This window comes from Hibiscus syriacus, unplaced genomic scaffold (genome assembly GCF_006381635.1).
Source record: "Hibiscus syriacus cultivar Baekdansim isolate YM2019G1 unplaced genomic scaffold, ASM638163v2 tig00110271_pilon, whole genome shotgun sequence".
NCBI classification, from domain to species: domain Eukaryota; kingdom Viridiplantae; phylum Streptophyta; class Magnoliopsida; order Malvales; family Malvaceae; genus Hibiscus; species Hibiscus syriacus.
This window is the reverse complement of record NW_024062657.1, coordinates 529,096-553,896: the sequence shown is the minus strand read 5'-3', so window position 1 is coordinate 553,896 and position 24,801 is coordinate 529,096. Positions and strand designations below refer to the sequence as shown.

The 24,801-nt window shown below is 36.7% G+C and overlaps 1 pseudogene; it reads left to right on the top strand.

The window, feature by feature from the left end:
- Positions 1 to 23,918, top strand: part of LOC120115745 — a 35,572-nt pseudogene extending 11,654 nt beyond the window's left edge.
- The last annotated feature ends 883 nt before the right edge of the window (positions 23,919 to 24,801 follow it).

Below are 24,801 nucleotides of genomic sequence, written 5' to 3'. Positions count from 1 at the left end.
GATTCGACGTCGAAAACTATCAAGATAGGTATACTTGGAAAAGATTTATGGTCGTTTAAGGGTCGGTCAAAGCCATTTTAAGTTTTGGTCAAAGAAAGTCAACGGTTAACGGTCACAGTCAACGGTCAACGGTCACAGTTAACGGTCAATGGTCACGGTTGGGTCGGGCCAACATTCGGGTCGGGTCAACAGTCGGGTCGGGTCAATAGTCGGGTCGGGTCAACCGGTTCAGACGGTCAAACCGGTTCAAAACTGGTCAAAACCGGTTTTCCAGCAGCTCACTCTCCCTACGATGGCACGTGCGGCGTGCGTGAACAGTGCTACGGTGTGGAAAAATTCCCAGAAAAATTCCTAAAAATTAGTTTGAGCGATTTCGAGATACTTACAACGATCGGTTCCAATTTTTGAACGGCGAGAGCTAGAATTTCAACTCGGCCGAATCTTTGACTGTTCCACCTCCTCACATACCTCTGTCGGGCGAACAAGGTTGACACCAGCGGACTCGCAACGGCACAAGGAACACGATGGTGCAGGAGGTGTCGTAAAAGAGCAACGATCGCGGTGAATTTGGATTTTCCCGGTGATGGAGCTAAAAAAAACGTCGATACTTTGACTAGAAATTCCGACGTTTGGCAGCGTTTCGCTTCAATTAATTGAAGGGTCTTCCTTGTCGATGATGAACACAACGGTGGTCTCAAAACGACGATCGAATCGGACGACGTCTGGATCTGGGTCGGAAACGAACGTAGGGGAAAGGAATTTGGGGTGGTGGTTTCTGTTTTGAATCAGAAAACCACCACGCATATAACATATATAACCAAAATTCACCTGATTTTATTGGGTAAATTCAGGGCTTAGTCCCTGAATTTTCTTTAACTCTAACACAAGCTCCAATTTTAAAATCTTTCAATTAGTCCCCAATTTTCACCAATTTTACAATTAACCTCCAATTCCAATTAAATATTATTTTGTAAATTCGGGTTGTTACAATTCTCCCCCTCTACAAGAAATTTCGTCCTCAAAATTTACCTTATGAGAATAGTTGAGGAAACTGAGCCTCCATGACTCCAATGTCTCCCAAGTAGCTTCTGAGGGGCCTCGATTACTCCATTGAACTTTGACCATTGGAATGCGCCTATTCCGAAGAAATCTCTCATCTCTTTCTAAGATATGAATGGGCTCTTCATATGACAAATCAGGTCTCAGCTCTACTTCCTCAACCTGAATGATGTGACTTGGATCTAGACGGTATCGCCTTAACATAGACACATGAAAAACATCATGAATACGACTAAGATGGGAAGGCAACTCGAGCTGATAAGCAACAGGTCCAACTTTCTTTAAAATACGATACGGCCCAATAAATCGCGGACTCAGTTTACCCTTACGTCCAAATCTCAATACTTTCTTCCAGGGTGAAACTTTTAAAAAGACCTGATCTCAACCTCAAACTATATCCTTCCTCCTTTGATCTGCATAAGATTTCTGCCTATCAAATGCCTCTTTCAGACGGTCACGGATTAATTTGACTGTGTCCTCCATCTCACGCACTAACTCAGGTCCCAACGTTTCCTATCACGCAACTCAGTCCAACAGATCGGAGTGCGACATTTACGCCCATAGAGTGCTTCATAGGGTGCCATACGAATGTGGTCTGATAACTGTTATTGTAAACAAATTCAGCCAAAGGCAAAAAGTTCTCCTAACTACCATGAAAATCGATTACACAACCCCGCAACATATCCTCCAGAATCTGAATTACTCTCTCAGATTGACCATCAGTTTGTGGATGAAAGGATGTACTATAATCCAATCTTGTTCTCAAAGTCGTATGTAACGCCTTCCAAAATCTCGAAGTAAATCTCGGATCTCGATCAGAAATAATAGACAATGGAACACCATGCAATCTGAAATATACAATCTTGCCAGTTTGTCCAAAGTATAATTTACTCACACAGGAATGAAGTGAGCTGCCTTTGTAAGTCTGTCAACAATCACCCAAACTGAATCTTTTTTCGAAGGAGTCATAGGCATGCCAGTAACAAAATCCATAGTAATACGCTCCCATTTCCATTCAGGAATCTTGATAGGCTGTAACAAACCTGATGGATGTTGATGTTCTGCCTTAACTTGTTGACAAGTCAAACACCTAGCCACAAAATCAGATATGTCTTTCTTCATCCCAATCAAATGATACCTCTCTCTCAAATTCCGGTATCTTATCTCCTCCGGGGTGCATAGCATATGGACTACTATGAGCCTCAGTAAGGATAATCTGCCTCAACTCAGCATCATCAGGCACACAATATCTACCTTTAAAGCATAAAACTTAATCCTGATCAATTGCGTAATCTGAGTTGTCCCCTGCTCTACTTGCTCAAAGATGGAAAGCAAGAAGCTATCAAGGGGCTGCTTAGCCTTGATCTCTTCAACCAAGGTCGGCTTAACTTGCAGTTCTGCTAACAAAGTGCCATCGTCATATAAATTCATCCTGGCCATTAAAGATCTCAACTCCGATACCGCCTTTCGACTCAAAGCATCCACTACAATGTTAGCTTTACCAGGGTGATAATCAATCACGCAATCATAATCCTTTAGAAGCTCTAGCCAGTGACGCTGTCTCAAATTAAGCTCCTTCTGGGTCAAAAGATACTTTAAACTCTTATGATCCGTGAAAATGTAACACTTCTCTCCATAAAGATAGTGTCTCCAAATCTTCAAGGCAAAAATCACTGCTGCTAACTCCAAATCGTGATCCTTCCCAGAATGTGGTTGAATCAACACCCGGTGCTTGAGTCAAACCGCCTTTAATTTCTCAAAGCTCTCCTATTGTGCCTCGCCCCAGTCAAACGACACATTCTTCCTTAACAACTTGTCAAAGGAGAAGCATGATGAAAAGCCCTCAACAAACGTCGATAATAACCAGCCAAGCCCAAGAAACTGCGGATCTCAGATACGTTCTTAGGTCGTTTCCAATTCATAATAGCCTCTATCTTGCTGGGATCGACCTGAACACCTCGCGCAGAAATAATATGCCCCAGAAACGACACTTCTTGAAGCCAAAACTCACACTTGCTTAGTTTGGCATATAGACGATGCTCTCTTAAAGTCCACAGAACGATCTTTAAATGCTCGTCATGCTCTGCCTCAGTACGAGAATAGATCAGAATATCGTCAATGAAGATCAATCTAGTGCGAAGAGCCTACCTAACTGCCGCAGAGCCTACCTAAGAGTCACATTAGGTCCGTAAAATTTTCCAGCTTGATCAGAGCTGTACTTTATAAATTCGTATTCAAAAAATTCAATTGCACCGTGTTATAATTCCATAAATCCATAACATGGTAATCATACCATTTCAAAACAAATATCAGATAATCATAAAGTCTCGTGTACCTTCAAATAATAATAATTATCAGCCCCAAATCTTACTTAATTGTTCAAAGCTAAAATTCTTAAGTATATAAGCACTTTCTGGGTTTGACTATCAATTTGGAGGATTTAGAGTCTGAATTGGCCAAACAGATTACGGAATCGGAATCAGGACGTCGAAAAACATAAATTATGACTTTTCAAAAATTCAATTCTTGGTCAAAGTCAAAGTCAACCACTTTGACCGTCAATTTGGAGACCTTCGGGTTTGAATTTGGCGAAAAGGACTGCGAAATGGATTCGTCACGTTGAAATTATCAGGATAGGTATACTCGGAAAAGATTTATGGTCGTTAAGGGTCGGTCAAAAGCCATTTTAAGTTTTGGTCAAAGAAAGTCACGGTCAACGGTCACAGTCAACGGTAACGGCCAACGGTCACAGTTAACGGTAAACGGTCGGGTCGGGTCAACATTCGGGTCAGGTCAACAGTCGGGTCGGGTCAACAGTCGGGTCGGGTCAACCCGGTTCAGACCGGTCAAACCGGTTCAGACCGATCAAACCGGTTCAAAACTGGTCAAACCGGTTTTCCAGCAGCTCACTCTCCCTGCGGCGGCGCGTGCGGCGCGTGAATAGTTCTACGGTGTCGGAAAATTCCCGGAAAAATTCCTAAAAATTATTTTGAGCGATTTCGAGATACTTACAACGATCGGTTCCAATTTTTGACGGCGAGAGCTCGAATTTCAACTCGCCGAATCTTTGACTATTCCACCTCCTCACGCGCCTCTGTCGACGGCGAACAAGGTTGACACCGGCGGACTCGCAACGACACAAGGAACACGATGGTGCAGGAGGTGTCGTAAACGGAGAGCAACGATCGGCGGTGAATTTGAGATTTTCCCAGCGATGAGCTAAAAAAAACGTCAATACTTTGACTGGAAATTCCCGACCTTTGGCAGCGTTCGCTTTAATTAATTTGAAGGGTTCGTTCCTTGCTCAATGATGAACACAATGGTGGTTTCAAAATGACAATCGGAAATCGGACGACGTCTGGATCTGGGTCGGAAACGAACGTAGGGGAAAGGAAATTTGGGTGGTGGTTTTCTGTTTTGAATCAGAAAACCACCACGCATATAACATATATAACCAAAATTCACTAATTTTATTGGGTAAATTCAGGCTTAGTCCCTGATTTTTTTAACTCTAACAAGCTCCAAATTTTAAAATCTTTCAATTTAGTCCCAAATTTTCACCAATTTTACAATTAACCTCCAATTCCAATTAAATATTATTTTTGTAAATATTCGGGTTGTTACACTTGAACTTTTTAATTTATCAAAATTAAACAATTAACTTTTAAATCTTTACACTTTAGTTACAGACCGAGGTTTGGGGTATTACATTCTGGTTGCATCATCATAAACCTCTTCATGCAAATCCCTTATAAGAAGGCATTGTAAACGTCCATTTGATGCAAAGACAAACCATGAATAAAAGCAAGTGCCAAGATTACCCAAACAGTAACAAGTTTGGCAACTAGAGAGAATGTCTCACCATAATATATTCCCTCTTGTTAGGTGTACCCTTTAGTAACAAGATGAGCCTTAAACCGCTCCACATCACCGTTGGCTTTATATTTGATATGATACACCAATTCTAATCAATTGGTGTCTTATATGGTGAGAGAACCACATACCACATGTTGTTAGATTTAAGAGCACTAGTCTCCTCTTCCATGGCCTAGACCCACAAAGGATTTTGAACATCTTCTGGAAATGTTTTAGGATTAACAAACTTTGAGGTGGAAGAAATAAAACATTGAGTGTGAGGTGAAGAAACAAAACATTGAGTGAGGTGGTAAATAAGAATAGGAAATGGATTGAGAAATAGGAAACTTGCTGGAAGTAGCAGAGGATTGATAGGATTGAACAAAATCATTTAACCAAGAGGGAGCCTTAGTAGACCTAGTAGATTTCCTTAAAGGAATTTGAACATCAAGATTAGATTGAGAATTGCATATAAGAGTATATTGAGACTCCAAATTTTAGGGTTGATTAGAAACATTATGTGATGCTGCCATTGGTGAAAGCAAATATGTCATAGGTGATGAAGTAGGGGAAGACAAATCTGAAATAGGTGACGAAACAAGGGAAGACAAATCTGTTATATGTGACTTAACATAAAAACCATCATCAAGAGTGAGAAAATCAGAATTAGCAAAACCATAGGAATGTGGAAAAAATAAGGGAGATTCTTTAAGAGTAAAACAAAAGGAAATACATCTTCATAAAAAATCACATCCATATTGAAAACAATTTCTTGGAGATTAAACAAAAAACAACATAACCTTTTTGTATGGTAGAATAACCCATGAACACTGCAGACACAACTTTTAGAGAAAGTTTATCATGACAAGGAAGATTGGAAGCATAACACAAGCATCCAAATATTTTTCATATGAGATAAATCAGGCGAATGGCCATACAAAACTTTAAAAGGACTATCCCAATCAAGAACAACGGAAGGTAACCTATTAATGATGTATCAAGCTGTTAAAACGCATCCCCCAAAATTTGACAGGAACACGAGATTGAAATCTGAGAGCTCTAGCCAATTCAAGAAGATGTCGATACTTTCATTTAGCAACCCCATTTTACTGATGGGTATGTACACAAGAATCTGGTGAACAATACCAGAGGAAGTAACAAAAGGAGAACAAATACGATTGAAAAATTCACACATTATCATTCCAATAATTTTGATAGACACAAAAAATTGAGTTTGTACAAAGGCACAAATTGTTTAAGACACAAGGCAACATCACTCTTTAACCGAAGCATGTAAACCCAAGTCATTCGAGCATGATCATCTATAATGGTCAAAAAACACATAGGCCACTATGTGTAGAAAAATGATGATGACCCACAAGTCAATGTGAATCAATCCAAAAGGCTTTAAAGACTTAGGTGTACTATCAAGAAAAAGCAACCTAGTTTGCTTTATAAGGGTACAAATATCACACTTATAAAGAGCATCATGATCAAGTTTACAGAAACATGAAATATAGTTTTATTCAATTTCCCAACAGAAACATGACCTAAATGATCATGCTACAATTTTGAATCACAATGTGAAATAGAATACAAACAACTTGTACACGCACAAACAGAAGAAACATAATCTTATTGACTAACCAAAGCAGTAGAAGACATACTCAAATCAAAACTGGACAAATCAAGATAATATAACCCCTCAAACCTTTCCTATCCCCTCAAAACTGGTTCTGATACCATGTTAAAATTTAGGAGAATATGAGTAGAATAATTTCTTTGTGATTAAGTAAAGTTTATAACTAGTATATTTATACAAAACTAAATATTCTGTGTAACTAACTAACATATTAGTATTCAATTACAAAACTATCTAATTGTTTAAGCTATGTTCAACATATATACTTTTGATTAAGCTAATATGATAATAAAGTAAATTTATTATAAATACTCTCAACCATACGATAATGAACGCTCAATAAGCCTTGTAATCACTAGTACTAGAACCCATCACCTTTAAGAACAACAATTCCTTTATCCAGTAAGGTAAGTTGGTTTATCCCCTAAAACATATATATTGTCGACACCCATTTTCACCCGGACCCATCTTTATTTTTATTATTATTATTATTTTATTATTATTATTGTTATTAATTATTTGCAGGATACAAACCTGAAAATTGGGCCCCGAATTACAACAGGCCCAACCGGGCCCAAAATTACAACCCAATCACATCACACCCCAAGACCTGAAGGCCCAATAAGAAACAGACCCAATAAAGTAAACCCAACCCGATTACAACCCGACCTGACCCGGTTAGAACATCACCCATGTGAAGCACTGACCCCAAATCTCTCAGCTGAATTTCATACGTCTGCCATCACTGTAGCCTCCATCAGCAAGCTTCCTGCAACACTCCAACAACAACAGACAAACAATAGACAATTAATTTTGTTCTATCATGTGATATGATAAAAACTGAAGTAAAAACAGATAAAGAGAGGAAGTTTTCGGTTTGAGCTAAAAGGGGGAGCTCTCGAAAACAATATAAAGGGGAGAGTTTGTAAACGAAAAGGGAACATATATATGACTTTCTTCCCAATTCGAAGCAATAGAAAAACAATATTAGAGGACTTTTTTTCAAAAAAAAAGTTTCTTTTATTTTATGTGCAACAACCAAATTTTTCATTTTGTTTTTGGAATAGAACGCAAAAGAAGGGATAGAGTATTTCGTTTACCTTGTTGGGTCGTCGGTGGTCGACCTTTGGTTAGGCGCTGGTTGTCATCGATTGTCGGTAGTAATCAGTCTTTGGCTTCAAGGGAAAGCACACCGGAGGAGAAGAGTGAAAGGAAAGAGAAGAGCGAGCAAAACATAACGAGGCAAATTAAAAAAATAACAATAAAAGAGTGAAATGATTATTACCCGTTCGGCCGGCAATGCTCACGGCGTTGGAAGGCTTTGTTCGAGGAATCGAACGGTGAATATGTGGAGAAGCAGATGGTGAACAATACTTTGGAATCGGGTCGATCGGACGGACGATGACGGATCGAAGAGGGCAAAATCGAACGGTTTCAGCTAGATTCGTTTAGCTCAAGGCCGATTATCACAAAATTGATTCTAAATCGGAGACGGGGAGACCGAGACGGACCTCCCGGTGTAATTTGATGGCCATCAGCCACCAACGGCAACCAACAAAGGTGTGTGACCGACATCCCACTGGTTTTCTAGAGAGAGGAGAGTTCCTCTCTAAAATAATTTTAAATGGAAAAAAGAAAAAAAAAAGAAAAAAAGGATGATATTTATAGAAAACTTTAGGAGAAATTGTACTTAGGTCCCCTTGAGTTAGGTATTTTTACAAATTGCTACATACAGGGACCGTTTATATAATTTACCCATTTTTGATGCGTGTTATAAAACTTTAGGTTTAATTGTTGTTTGGTCCTATACTTTTAGGCATGTTTTACGTTTTGGTCATGTAGTGACTTTTAATTTTTTTAAAATGCTTAGGGACTGATTTCGTGATTTTACCTTTTTAATTTTCAGCACTAACTTTTTGGTTTATTTTCTTACAGGCCCTTCTACTTTATGCGTGTTTTATATTTCAGTCACCAACCCAGTTTATTTTATTTTTTTATTTGGTACTATAATTTGTGATTGTTTTAATTTAGTCATTTCTATTATGTTAGCTTATTCGAATTTAGTCATTGATTTATGTTTATTCTTTTTAGCCACTGTTTGTATTCTTTATTATTTAATTAATTTAGATATGATATTTTCAATTTGTTCATTTAGTCATTGATATATTATGATTAGGGCTATTATTTTTAGTTTTATTTCATTTTAGTTCCTTTATGCGTATTATTTTATCTTTGTGATTATTTTAATTCGAGTGCCTTATTTTAATGAATTCCTTCTTTATCATGAATGTTTGTATTTGGTTTATTTACGATTGCAACATCTAATCTGTGAAATATTTGCAATGGTTACCTTGATTTCTTGTTGGTTGTATAGTTTAATCCCTAAAGTTAACATTTTTATTATTTTGGTCCATCATTTATATATTTGTTAATTTCCCGCTAGTCGTAATATTTTCAAATATTATTTACTCGAGGAATTTATAGAAAAGTGTATTAATTGACAAGGAGTGTGTTTCCAAGAATTGTTCGAACAAGATAATTCATTTTAGATTTGAGTGAATTTATTTTTTTAATATAATCAATATATGTATTTCATCCAAAAATTTGGGCAACGTTATTTTTGTATGAGGAATCCATGGAAATGCCCCCTTAACTGACAAGGAAGATATTTCGAGAATTATTCGTGCAAAATAACAACCCTAATTTTTCTAAAAAAGGATCATAATTTAAATGTTATTCGAATTTACCAATTTCAATATTTAGATGATGTATAATCATTTAGGTACCGATATCGGACGTTGTGGGGGTGCTAATCCTTCCCCACTCGTAATCGACTTTCGAACCCTTTTCAAAACGAATTTTTGGTTAAACGCATATCAATTTTTATCTTTTAAAATTTATTTTCTTGAAATTATTTTAAAACGTATTTTTAGGTATTCGACCTATATAATCCAAAGGTCGATGATGACTCCGAAAATATTTATTTGTTTTATTTTAAAACCCAACTCTTTTTCCAAGATTAAGTTGGATCGCTCCCCGCCATAGCCCAAAAAGCTTTCCCACATATATGATTTGCATCTCTAATGCTAATCCATATTTTTCGTATTCAATGTTAATTCACAGCTTTAATTTTATTATTTTAATTTCTTAAAGTTAAACTTACCATATTTACTAGAAATTTTATTTATTTTATTAAAATTAACCATGGTCGTTAATCTTATTGAATAAAAAATATAATAATTTTATAAATAAATTATTCTTTTATATTTCCGTTTGACCGATTTGATAATTGATTAAAAAATGATTTAAGAAACTATCTATTTTATCAAATCTTTCCTTTTAATCCTACTAAACAAAAGTAAACATTAGACACAAAACTGACCGTATTCAAAATCCACGAAAGCACTATAGCATTGTACCGTTCCCATTATGCATGCCAAGTCTCAGGAAATTCTTCCTTCTTGCAATCACCGTCAACAAAGTTAAGCTTATTTTCTCAAACAACGCTATACGTATTGTTCGTTCCAAACATTATAGTTCTCAATCCTCTCAAGCAATTAGGGGAACGATTAGAAAATCCCTAATTACAAATGAGAGCTCGATCTATTTTGCCCTCACGGCCCAAAACAAGAAAACCCAATAAGAGGGGGAAAAAAACTCATGATACCATGTTTCTTTTTTACACTCGAGAGGTACACTTTCAGTTTTGATCAATAAGAGCAGTAACGTGAGAGAGCATCGATGAGGGACCTTTTGATCCTGGACCAGCATTATTCGCAGTAATGGCTTCCTTGCTGTCTGATTCAATAATAATCTTGCAGAAGTTTATATTCCACACCATACAAAGCCCCTCATAAAATTTTCAAAGTTCGGCATCAAGCAAACTATCCCAATGGTCTTCGAGAATCTGATTATCCAATCTCCCAAGTGTGATCTTAAAAGACCACCACAAGCAACCAACCTCGAATCTCTCTTCATTGCACCATGTGTATTTAGTTTCAACTAGTTCGCAGGTGGGGGTTGCCTATATCTATTACGATCCACACGGGCTGTTCTTCCCAACAACTAGTTTCCTCGTGTTTCCGATGCTGGAACAGCCTGCATCACTAGTTGCGCACTCGACTGTACCACGTTCTCCATCGGTAATGAATCCGAATCAAAAATTAATTTGTTACGGCACGTTCATAGACACCAAATGACAGATCTAAACACCAAATCACAATCATTATTTGTATGTAGGAAATACATCGTATAGAGCAAATTCTTATCAATCAAGCCACGACAACCATCCAGTAAAACTCCTCAACAAGTTCCGATTTGATCAAGCTGTTCCAAGCCAAACTAGCAATTAGATAATCACGAAATATGGGCTAAGGGTTCAACAGCATCATCATATTGAGAAACTAGAAATATGCCAACAAACCCTTTCATCGTTCGAAAGTAGTTTGCCTTGCAGATTAGCCAAAGAAGCATTTTAATGCGAGGAAGACCTCGATATTTTACAAATAATCTCCAAATCGAGTGATCGTCCCCGATGGTTGATCTTGTACACCTATCATATGCACTCCTTGTAGAGAACTGACGCTTCCCGTCCCACTTCCAACCTGAAAACATCTGGGTCCCCATTCTTTGAAGGATGTTAACTGCTATGATCGCAAGGAGAATCGACTGAGGAAGCTTTGCGAATAAGATCAGATCATCCGCGAAAAAAAAAAGATGTGAGAGCACTGACTATCTTTTAAAAGCTTTATCAGTTTCCACAAACCATCCCCTACCGCTCTCTGGATAGATTTCATCAAGCGCTCCATGCATAGGATAAATATACGAAGAGAGCGGATCACCTAATTATTCTACAAGAGGGTTTAAAGAACTATGTAATGGAATCATTCCATAAGACTTGAGTCGAGATTGTCGGTACAATCCATTATTAGAGTTCGGAGGCCTTTCGGGCAGCCTAAATCCAATAAGGTATCGGCAATAAAGGATGATTATAACTTGAAATTGATTGATTTATTTATAGAACCGATATGTCGTTTTAACAGCACCATTGGGTTGGGACTTAATCGTCTATACTTGGAAGTAAGGAAGAGTCCATGTGGGGATTATTACAGTTATGTGTTACGATGGTGTTAATCTTATTCGAAATAGGATTGACAAGCTCTTGGGGATTAGGATTGGTGCAGATTTATGTCTTTGTTTGTAGGCGTCTCTTATGTATTTTTATGTGCTCTTTTTCCCCTATTGAATAAAGGGTTTTTTAGTGAGGCATATAATAATCTTGTATGGTCTTTTCTTCAATAAAAATCTTATATTGCTGAGAAAATATAGAATTTTAAACATGACATAAAGGATGATTTCATATTGTGTCCAGGCCTTCCTATAATATATATTATATATATATATATTTTAGAGATAGAATCATGTTACATAATGTAAAATTCTTTTAGTTTTACAGATTTAAGACCCTTTGATGAGTGAAAATAGATGACTGAAATTAACAATAGAAAATTAAAAGATATTCAATGAAGAAAAAAAACAAGGAATTAATCTCAATCATCTATTTTATTTTCACTCATCCAGTGGTCATAAATCTCTGTAAAATCAAAGAGTTTTACTTTGTGTAGGTGGATTCTAACATTGTTTTATAAAATAGTAAAAATAATGTTTCTCGATTAAATTTAAATATTTTAAAATATATAAATATGGATATTTTAAATAGATTCTAATCTAATCTTGATAAGTCTAAGTAAAAAATAATTTACAAATTTCATGCCACGACTCAAACATCTCACTAGACATCCATCCCTCTGTTGAAATTTGATTGGTGAATTATACTTCTCACTAAACCAACTATGCTCGATCAATCAACATCTATAATTGAAGTGAAAGTCATGATTTATGATCGAGTACAAATTCATTTTTTAATTTAAATATAATATTTTTTTTTATAAATATTCAAAATTACAATAAAGATTTATAATTATTATCATAAAATAGACTCATAATTAAAATATTTTCCTATAACTATTGGTACAAAAAAAATAGCCATTTGAGATCATACAAAGACCAATAAGAATATTGTGGAAAATTCATTCAAAAAAATCGAACAAAAGATAAATACGAACAAATCTAATTATACTAGAAAACGAACCACAATACGGGATCAACTACTGAAAGACCCAACAACTGCATATCAGAATCGAGCGTCGTGAGTAAACTATCTATGAACGCAAACTGCATGGCCAAATCCAATATGAAGGTCTAAAGTAGGGAATATCAATATGATAATAAATAAGTGATATCTTGATCAGTCGAGACTAGGGCTGTAAACGAGTCTAGTCGAGCTCGAGTATTGTGAGCTCAGCTTGACTTGGAACTCACAAGCCTAAAATTTTTAAGCTCGACTCGAACTTGAAACCATGAATTGAAGCTCAAAAAGCTCGAAATAAAACAAATCTTAAACTTAACTCGGTTGAAGCTCAAACTCGAACTTGAACCTTAAATACATGAAAACCTTATACTATATATATATAATTTTAAAATTCTACACATAAATGTTTACATTATTAATAATTTATTTTTTAAAAAAAATTTAATATCTTATTTTTTTTAAGTTGCTCGTGAGCTTTTTGAGTCGAGTATCAAGTATCTTGTTTTGTCTCGTTAAGAACTTGAGTCGTTCTATTCAAGTCGAGTATTATCAAGCTTTGACCTAGTTGATATCGAGTAGTTCACGATTTGTTACATTATTTACAATCCTAGTCGAGACGACATCAAATCTAACCATAAAAAATAAACGAAAAGAATAACCAAACGAATGATAAAGAATACCAAAACATGCCAAAAGATAATGAAAATTGTGTCATTAAGATAAAATTATTATAAACTAAAAGACAAAAAATATCAAAGATATGGTATGAGAAAATAAAGGAAAAGAAAGGAATACTTACGTTTGACAATCAACACTAAGACTGATATTGTGTCTCCCAATCAAAATAAAATAAGCGTCTTAGATTTTTTTTTAGAGAAAAAGAGGCTCTAGTTTTTTTAACTAAAAATTAGTAAAATTAATTGAATTTACCATGTTTGAATTATAACATTAACGATAAAAGTAAGAGAAATAACCTCAGTGACCAAAAAGGCCTTATAATATACGATTTTAACTAACTTTTTTGGATTTGCCAAAATGACCAACTAAATCGCAATGCGATCTCCGGTATCGCAAATCAGTTTCCAGATTTGCAACGCGATTCTGACTATCGCATTGCGATTTTCCAAATTCGCGTTGCGATTTTCCTAAATCGCAATGCGAATACGTAAATCGCAATGCGAATACGTAAATCGCAATGCGGATACGTAAATCGCAATGCGGATATGTAAATCACAATGCAGATACGTAAATCGCAATGCGGATACGTAAATCGCAATGCGAATATGTAAATCGCAACGTGAATCTGACTATCGCAACGAGATTCTGACTATCGCAACGAGATTCTGACTATCGCAACGAGATTCTGACTATCGCAATACTGAATTTCAAATTCGCAACTCGATTTCTGAATTCGCAACAGGTTTTAGTTCCGCAACACAAATTTTTTGGGTATATAACTACGCAGCAGCAGCAACTCATAACCTAAATCCCTAAATCACAACTCATTCCATCTCCATCTATCACTCTCCGGCGACATCCGTTCCTATATCCAACGACATCCTTCCCCATCCGACAACAGGTTTTAGTTTCACAACTCATTTGTTTAGTAAATTAATTTACAATAATGAAATCATCTAATGTTGATCATGTTTGGATAGATTTGTGTTTTGGAGGGTCATGGGAGAATGTTCAGGTGTTTTACAATATATGCTTTTACCCATAAATCTTCAACTAAAACTGTCATTAAAAAAGTTAACTTATGAAACTCTAATGTTACGTGTTGCAAATAAATTGAATTTTAGCCCTAAGTGGATTTAGGCTATCTTATCAGAGAAATGGTAAAGTTTATTTTTAACCAAAAATGAAGATGTTGAACGATTCATTGCTTAGATTAGTGTTTCAAGTGATGATGTTACATTGTATGTTGTTGAACCTAGAAGTAGTGAAGTTGGGTCAGTAGCGGGTAGTAATCAACTAAGTTTTTCAACCCCAGTTTATGGTGCTCAAAATTTAATGGTTCCACCACAATTTCATCACCAAGCAAATATTGTTTCACCACATTTCCAATACCAAACACAATCTCAAAACCCACAACCTTTCCCTAATCCAAATCCCAATCAACTTTCAGCACCAAATTTCGGTTTTCGTATTGATCAGTTAGACGATGATGAGCCAACAAAAAAATTGTGAGTACTAGTCAGTATTCGAAATTTGATCTTGGTCAATACCCGGACTTTGATCTTGGTCAATACTCGGATTTTGATGATTTTTAGAAGAAGAAACAGACCCTGCGTGTAATGATTTTGATATTGGTCAATACCCGAATTTTGATGATGAAACAGCCGTTGCCGAGGAAGATGTTGTTGATGATAATGAAGAGGAATTTACGACTGTAAATGAACATGTTGAACATCCATTCTGTAATTCATATAACCTTGAAGAAGAAAAACAAGAAGAAGAAATCCCCAAAGAAAAGTCCCCGAAGAAAATGCCACGGGAGTATAACTGGAATATGCCAGAATTACTTCAGATACCGGAAGAAGAGTTGGTAAATATAGGAGTTGATTGTTACACAAAAATTATTCGTATCAAGAAAGATGATTGTTTTGATACAAAGGAAGACTTGAAGATAGCTTTGTATACGAAATGTATGGAAGATGACTATCAACTAAAAGTTAAAAAATCAAGAAAAGATCGTTTCAAAACAAGGTGTATGATTGACAAAAACTGTACGTGGCGTATGATTGCAAAGAGGATAAAAGATTGCAAAATGTTTCAAGTTAGGACTTTTATTGATAAACAACATGTTCAAGAACCCAAGTTTTTCCTCACCATAGACAGGCAAACAAAAAGGTGTTGGGTGGTTTTCTGGCTGAGTTAATGTTTTTGAATGGCAGGGTATATCGGGGACATGAAATTATGACTGACATGAATTCTCGGTTCAAGATTAGTATCTCATATTCTCAAGCTTGGAGAGCCAAATGTTATGCCTTGGAATTGTTGAGGGGGTCGCCAGAAGCATCGTTTGCCCAACTACCGGCTTATTGTCACAATTTAAAGCTGAAAAATCCTGGGTCGGTAACTCATATCAAAAACAGATAGAGATGGACGCTTTGAGTTGCTATTATCGCCATTGGTGCTGCGGTTAGTAAATCAATATAATTTTGTTGACTCATTTTGTTAGTTACATGCATTTCACATTTAAATGATTATATTTCTTGTGTATATGATTTTGTAGATTCGTTCGTTTATTACTTGCATGCGCCCAATTATTATAGTTGACGGAGCACATTTAAAAGGTCGATACCTTGGAGTAAACTTATTAGCAGTAGCCATGGATGCTAACAATGGGATACTGCCAATAGCTTACGGGGTTGGCAAATCTGAAACCTCTGATTCATGGACATGGTTTATGGGGCATTTTAGGGATTACATAGGTCCTATTAGCAATCTGACAATCATATCTGATAGGGCAAATTCAATTGAGAACGCTGTTAGAAGGTGTTTCCAGATGCTTTTCATGGACTTTGTGGTGTTCATTTGTATAGAAATCTAAAATCAAGGTCTGCTGGTATAAAAAATCATAAATGGACATACTGGAAGGCTGTAAAAGCTTATCGGGAAGTGGATTTTAATAAGCATATAAACTGTTTAAGACGTTTTGCCTCAGTGTGCTCAAACACTAGAAGATGTCGGGTTTGAAAGATGGTCAAGAGTACATCAACTTGGAGCAAGATATGGTTTCATGACGTCTAATAGTGCAGAATCAATCAATGCTCTAAGTCGTCATTCCCGGAAATTACCCATTACTATGTTAATGGTTTTTCGAGCCTCTATTCAATAATGGTACTACAAGAAAAGAAACGCATGTATTATTTCTTTAAATTCGTAACTTATCATATATTTTACTAAGTATTATTTATTTAAATTTACAGGAACATTGGAACATCGTGTTACACCATGGACTGAAAAAAGATAACGAAACGTGTTGTGAAGTCAACGTCATGGAGAGTTGAACCATGTTCAAACACTTTGTTTGAAGTACTGGATAATACTTAAATGGGCTTGTCGATCTAAATGCAAAGACGTGTAGTTGTATGAAATGGCAAACATCTGGTTATCCGTGTGGCCATGTTATAAAAGTTACTCTTCATCTAAACCAAGATGATTCAAGCGCATACGCTATGGATTGCTACACTACAGAAGTAATCGACAGACTTATGTCGAGATTGTCTACCCTATTCCACATCCTTCTGAGTGGAACATACCAGATGACTTACAAACAGTTGCCACCAGCCATGGACAGAAGGCTACCTGGCCGACCAAAAAGTCACGATCGTACCATCTAAGGGTGAAGAGAAGAAGAGATCGACATGTAGTCATTGTAAGGAAAGTGGTCATACAAGGTTGACATGTGGATCACCAGTGCCATCACAATCATTTTTTCCTCTACCAAAATATGGATCCTCATCAAAATCCCAATCACAATTGGCTTCACCTTTTGAGACTGTTAACTTAGGTGATTTTTAAATGCAAACGTTGTATTATGTGTATATTATGTGTGAACTTTTAACATTTTCAGTTAGGCATGTATTAGTAACTTGAGTTTGAACATTGCTATGATATGTTCAGTTGTTATCACTTATTAGACATTCATTTGACTATCGCAACGCGAATATGACTATCGCAACACGGAAATGACTATCGCAACGCGGAATTGACTATCGCAATGCGGAAATGACTATCGCAACGAGAGAATCGCAATGCGAAATGAAAATCGCAATGCGAATTTAGTTTCGCGTTGCGATTTTCATTTTCGTATTGCGATTCTCTCGTTGCGATAGTCATTTCCGCGTTGCGATAGTCTGTTTTGCATTCAACATAATGCATATTGAAATGAACAAATCAATTACATTTCAATCAATTTAACAAGCACAAATAATAATTATGTACACATCAATTAAACAAATCAACATTTACAAATCATCTTTTACAATCAATTAAACAATCAAAAAATAATAATAAGAATTATTTCCTCATCAATTATTGAATCAAATTTTGCACCATACATCCATTTCACGCAGCTCACTTCAGGATTAACCTGCAGAAACCAAATTGAATCAACAACACTTTCTACACATCTAAAACCTACAAACAACAAATTATTGAATTCTAGCTACTTAACCAAACATGGATTAACCTGCAGAAACCAAATATTGAATCAACAACACTTTCTACACATCTAAACCTACAAACAACAAATTATTGAATTCTAGCTACTTAAACCAAACATTTTCAAACCAAAAAGAGTATATATGTTTATCAACACTTGCATTTGACTTACAAATGTTTATGGCACTTTCATAACGGATGCGGTAGGCAGCGTCTCGCATATATCGCTCTATCGCTCTAGCCATAAAATGCCGAAACCACAAGCCTACTGCACCTCTATCTCTATCGGTGGGAGGTAAAAACTGTGTACTTCCTGTCGTCAAACGCTCCAACCACATGCATACGAGAGGACCACAATCCCCTCTGGCTTCCTTCGTTTGTTGTGGCGCGCTCTCGTCTCTGATAACTGTAACATTAAACTTCTTTGGCTTCTTGTTTCCAGAATTAGTCCAATAATTAATTGCATCCAAGAATTTAGCCAAATGAGAGCTCCATCCCTTAATAATATCTCTCAAATCAGACAATGATATGTAATTTATCATGTTGTCATATACTATTATCTTTAGGGATGGGAGCTGAAGCTCGACGAGAAGCCAATGAGTACGTTCCAAAACAGGGATAAACACATGCATCGAAATGTAATAATTCAAATTGCGCACTTATTTATGAACACCTTTAAAATATTTAAACAAATATACTAACCTTATCGACCTCCCACCATGCAGGATAAAGTTTAGCTTGTCCATTAGCCAACACATATGATTCCTGTCGTTGATTCTTCAAGTGAACTACGTGAAAAGACGTCGGTATATTGTATATCGCGTTTTTTTATATTTTCTTCAATTTCCTTACAATTAGAAGACGTGTCACCCATACATCAATATGCTGTTTTACAAAAAAAAGACATATTAGTGAATTACATAAATTTAAAAAAAATTAATCAACTGAAATATAAGAAGAAATATAAGACTTACCCCCATCGAAATAGCCGTTGTCTTCAACCCTAATAATACACCCCACCAAGACCGTTCAATCAACAAAGCATATCATCGTTGAGTTTGTATATGTCAGCGTAACACCCTTGGCTCCGCTCATGTAGATAAAAATCAATTGCGGTCTTAGCCCAAAGGGTATTATCCAGAATTGTTTCCGGTAGTTGTTTCCTCTCCACTTCATCTGTCGGAATGGTACTAGCCGGTAACTTATACGAAAGCTAACAGTCATCCATCATGTCCGGCACGTGAGGGGGCTTCTCAATAATTCGATATATTACGCCGTGTGAATAGGGCTCTAGAATGTTGGGAGGTACCTCTTCAACGATGACAGTGACCTCTTGACAGTGGGAGGGGACTCTTGAGGATGATAGGGGCCTCTTGAACGATAAGGGAGGCCTCTTGACGGCAGTCGGGCTTTTTCTTACGGATTCTTCGCACTATTAGGGTGAGAGACGTAATGGCTGCGATGCATGAACTCCGTCTTGCAAAAAAACCCGACGTAGAGCATCTACCTTAGCGGGCCGCTAAAAATAAATTAATACATAAATCAGTAAATAACAGTCATGATATTAAACAGTGAAAACAAAGACAATATATTTCAAACTTGCACGGTATTCACCCAAGTCATTATTATTCATTGTTCACAAAATACATCAGATAACATTCCAGAAGTAAGCACTTATATAAACATTTAAAAGGACAACATATAGGTTTAGTACAGGTTCAATGACAACATAAAGAGTAGTAGTTTATTCTTGAAACTTAAATTTTCAACATTGTGAAGTTAGTATTGTCTTTGGTTGAAGTTGCAATTCATTCAAGTTTCAATTTACATAAGAAGAATAGAATCTGAAACTTAAAATCGCAACGCGAAAATGACTATCGCAACGCGGAAAATGACTATCGCAATGCGAATTTGACTATCGCAATGCGAATTTGATTATCGCAACGAGAATCGCAATGCGATTTTCATTCGCATTGCGATAGTCAAATTCGCATTGCGATAGTCATTTTCGCATTGCGATAGTCATTTTCGCATTGCGATAGTCATTTTCGTGTTGCGATTTTGTTGTTGCGATTTTCATTTCGCATTGCGATTCTCTCGTTACGATAGTCATTTTCGCGTTGCGATAGTCATTTTTGCGTTGCGATAGTCATTTTCGCATTGCGATAGTAAACTATTCTTCTTCTGCAAATTGAAACTTGAATGGATTGCATTACTTCAACAAAAAGACAACCAAAAACAAATACTAACTTCACAGGGTTAAAGAATAATAGTTAAACAGTATTGGCAGCAACCGAATGAATTTACTAAGCAATCTAAGTGAAATTACGAGTAAATTTATCATCAAGTTAAATATGAAAAATATTAAACTTACCTCGTTGCATAGAGTATGAACCTCGTTCTGCAATGATGCTACAATCTCACGTAGAGCTGCTATCTCACCACGTAAAGTAGACACCTCAACACGCCATGCACCATTGTCATCACGTAAAGTACCGACCTCCTCACGCAAGGCATTAACCTCATTACGTAACTCCCCTAACTAATCCCGTGAAGGTGGAGAACAGGGAGATAAACGTCGGCCATCTTGCCGGTCGCCTATCATGAGGTGATGGTGGAGAAGAGGCTCGATGATGTGACAGAATAGGTGATGACTCTCGTTGTGGAGGTGTATATTCGGGTCGATCAGGTGATGGCTCTGGGTGAGGTGATGGCTCTCGAAGTGGTGGCTGCTTATCATTTGTGCCATCAAAAAAGCGCTTACTAGCTTGCCACCAATCAGTAGCAAGCTCAGCTTCCGTGGGTGTCAGCCTCTGTAATGGAGTGTTGGCCTCCTAACAATATAAAAGCTCAAACAAAGTTAAACGTGTATATTAATAACTGTTTATAAACATATGGTAGTATTTGTGTTAACTTACATTATTTATTGTAGTATACGGTATAAATCTTCCCATTGCTGCAGGACCGTTTCCTCTTCCAGGAAATAGCCCTAGGAATATCATTAGAAGTTTTTAATGCATATGTCTGCATGGCGGGAAAGGCCTCAAATATCCAAATACAAACAATATAATAACAAACATTAGTAATTGTTAAAGAATTAATTATAATTTTGGAAACTTATATAAAAAATTATACCTTAAAGGCCCAAATAAAGCCTGACAAAGTGTATTTGGAACCATCACCACACTTTTCCGATCATCAAAGGCAGACGACAACTTTTCCATGTAGCTCTCCATAGATACGAACCCCACGGAAACAGGTTCCATGCATTTAGGTCCTCTACCAATTTAATTAGATCTTTAGGAATAGGTTGTCGGGCCTCTCTGCCTAAAAAGCCGGCTTGTAAAAGTATTAGAAGGTATACTCGGACAACATCGACATCATCCATCCGAGTAAAAATCTTTCTTTCTTATTCAATAATCTCGTCAAGTCTTCCACGTGTAAATTTGACTTCTCCATTGACAGCTCAGGAAAAACCCGGGAAAACCATGATAGGCGGGTAATATGTCTAGTGTACGATCTACATCATCGTGTCTGAAGCGTAGACCGGTGATTAAGCAAAACTCCTCCCGCCCAAAACACGTATACGCCGGTGGAAAATCAAACCATATCTCTTCATCACGACGTTGTATAGTCTCTGGAAGATCGCTAGTCATGGTTTGAAGAAACAGATGGGTCAACATAGCATCTCCACCACCGGATGTTGTACTTTCAGCCATGGCCCGAAGCAAGTATCCTCAAATATTTTTCTTTGTGTAGGTGAAAGTTTCGACACAATTGTTTTGGCCAGACTTACTTTATTTCTTAAGGTCAATTGAGCCGAATAAAAGTTCTGCAAAAACAATAAACATACCAATTTAGATATACCAAAAAACTACACTGTGAAGATATAACAAGAAATAAACATAAAGAGTAGTTTATTCTTCAAACTTAAATTTACAACACTGTGAATTTAATATTTGTTTTTGTTTTTTGGTTGAAGTAATGCAATTCATTCAAGTTTCAATTTGCAGAAGAAGAATAGTTTCTGAAACTTTAAATCGCAACACGAAAATGAAAATCACACACGAAAATGACTATCGCAACGCGAATTGACTATCGCAAAAAAATGAAATCGCACGACAAATCGCATTGCGATAGTCATTCTCGGTTTCAAATACTAAAATTGAAAGAAACTTGAATGGATTGCATTACTTCAACCAAAAGACAAAACAAAGACAAATATTAACTTCACAGGGTTAAAGACTAAATAGTTTAGCAGTATTGGCAGCAATCGAATGATAAGCAATCTAAGTGAAATGGTTAATCTATTATTGAAAACACCAGTAAACTTATCCTCAATTTCAATATGAAAAAACCTAAATAATGCAAAAATTTCAAAATAAAACTTAAAAAACTAACCCTCGGTGGTTTGATTTGGTTGATTTTCCATTTCTGATCGTGAATGATTTCGCCGGAGATGGAGACTGATATCGTCGGAGATGGGGACTGATTTCGTCGGAGATGGGGACGGATGTTGCCTTAGAGAGTGAGAGATGGAGATGAGACTGAGTTGTGATTTAGGGTTTTAGGTTATGAGTTGCGATTACGGGATATACTGTGGACGGTTCAGTGTTCCGATATATTAATATATTCGTGTTTGGAATTTGAAAAAAATTACGCGTTGGATACGAATGGCGCTATGTAAATCGAATTGCGATAGTCAGATTCGCGTTGCGATTTACATATTCGCATTGCGATTTATGTATTCGCATTGTGATTTACGTATTCGCATTGCGATTTACGTATTCGTATTACGATTTACATATTCGCATTGCGATTTACGTATTCGCATTGCGAATTAGGAAAATCGCAATGCGAATATGTAAATCGCAATGCGATAGTCAGAATCGCGTTGCGAATCTGGAAACTGATTTTGGCAAATCCAAAAAAAGTTGATTAAAATCGTATATTATAAGGCATTTTTGGTCACTGAGGTTATTTTCTCTAAAAGTAATAGTGTAATAAGTAATTTTCTATATATATATATATTCTTTTTAACCAAAACCAATAATTGAAATTTCTGGATGTGAAGTATACTTCATATCTCGTTTTTTATTTCCTTAATAATTAAATTCAAGGCCCCCTCATGAAGAGTATTAAAAAGGAGGCAGAAGTCTATTTATTCATTGCCTTACTTCCATCTAGTACAAAACTTCAGTAGCTCTCCATCATATAGATACAATCCTAACGTTGTTTTATCTTCTTCCAGATTTTTGATCCATCACCACTTGGGTAGTTTGGATTTGAAGTTCATAAAGCAATCGTTGAGGAAAAAGAGATCAAACCATGGAAAAGGGATGCCATTGATGGAAACCAAGGCAACTGATAACAACAGCTTGAAGAAGGGTAAAGCTTGTAGGCATCCAACTTATCGTGGTGTGAGGATGCGAAGCTGGGGAAAATGGGTATCAGAGATACGTGAGCCGAGGAAGAAATCAAGGATTTGGCTTGGAACTTTCCCTACAGCAGAAATGGCAGCTCGAGCCCACGATGTAGCGTCGTTGGCGATTAAAGGTCGTCGGCTTACCTGAATTTCCGGACTCAGCTCACGAGCTTCCTAGGCCGGCCACTTGTTCCGTAGAGACATTCAAGAAGCTGCTAATAAATCAGCCTACGCCATGATGGATCAAGTGAAGACGGGGGAACCGAGTCAAGATGAGATAGTAATTCCTCGGTCCCCGAGCTGCAACTCAATGTCATCTCAAGGCTCCCCCATTTTCACAATCGGTGGATAGTGATCAGAGCATGTGGTTTGACCTACCTGATCTCTCCCTTGAAGCAAATTCGAGCCATCGATTCGGTTGCACTTCATGGTGGCAACAAGCCGGAATCGACATCGAGTTCCAGTTCGACGAAACAATGAAGTGGGATAAGTAGTTCATCTTGCTTCTCCACATTACCGGTATAAAACACCTTGATTTATATCTATATGTTCCAGTTCTGGTTCTGGGTCTAGATAATCAACTTATTTTTGCTGCATTTTGATAATGCTATGAACAAACGCTAATAAAGTTCATTACATGTTTCATAGAGACAAGAGTCAAATCCTGCCTTTATGTAAAGAAACTAATTTAGGCTGCAAACAAGAAGATATGATCTTTTGATTAAACTGCATGGAATTCACATGTCTCTTCTGCCTCGACAATAATAAAGTTTAATTTGACAACTCCAAATAAAGCAAACACCATTCGAGACTCGCTAACCTCACAGGTGACTTTCCCGTCTCTTTTACAACAATTATTTAGCAACCTTTATCCATATAGCCAAGGAAGGACCACAGTATAATCCATCTTTTGAAAATGACCAGTACCACAACAAAATGCTAGTAAATTTTGATAATCACTGCAAATATAAACATCACTTCAATCTTAATGCAAAACTTTCATGAATATCCACTAAATTTGGCTATTTTATTGATTGACCATACGAGAATACAAATTGTAGCTCTTTTCTGGAGACTAATAGGAAAATGAGAAATTAAATTATTCTATTTTTTCTTTGCTTTTTGGAGTTTTAGATTTTATTTGACCATTAAAAAATAGAAATGCGTTATGAGCATATGATCTATGCGCACTTCGAGTATATAATCTTATGACTCATGCATACCTTTAGATATGCTAAACGTATCCGCGAGCGACCACCAACAAACATGTTTCGATCACCTAGACTCCGCCAAATATGGAGCTCGTCCTGCGAGCAACTACGAACGACTATGTGTCGAGCGCCTATGACCTCGTGAGCACATCTTGTGTATGATCTGCAACGACCATGTGTTGATATACGTGGACTCATTTGATGATAAACTAGTCTACCATCACTTCCTATGATGTCCAATCAACACCACCACGACAACTCCCAATTGACATCTTTCTAGATTATA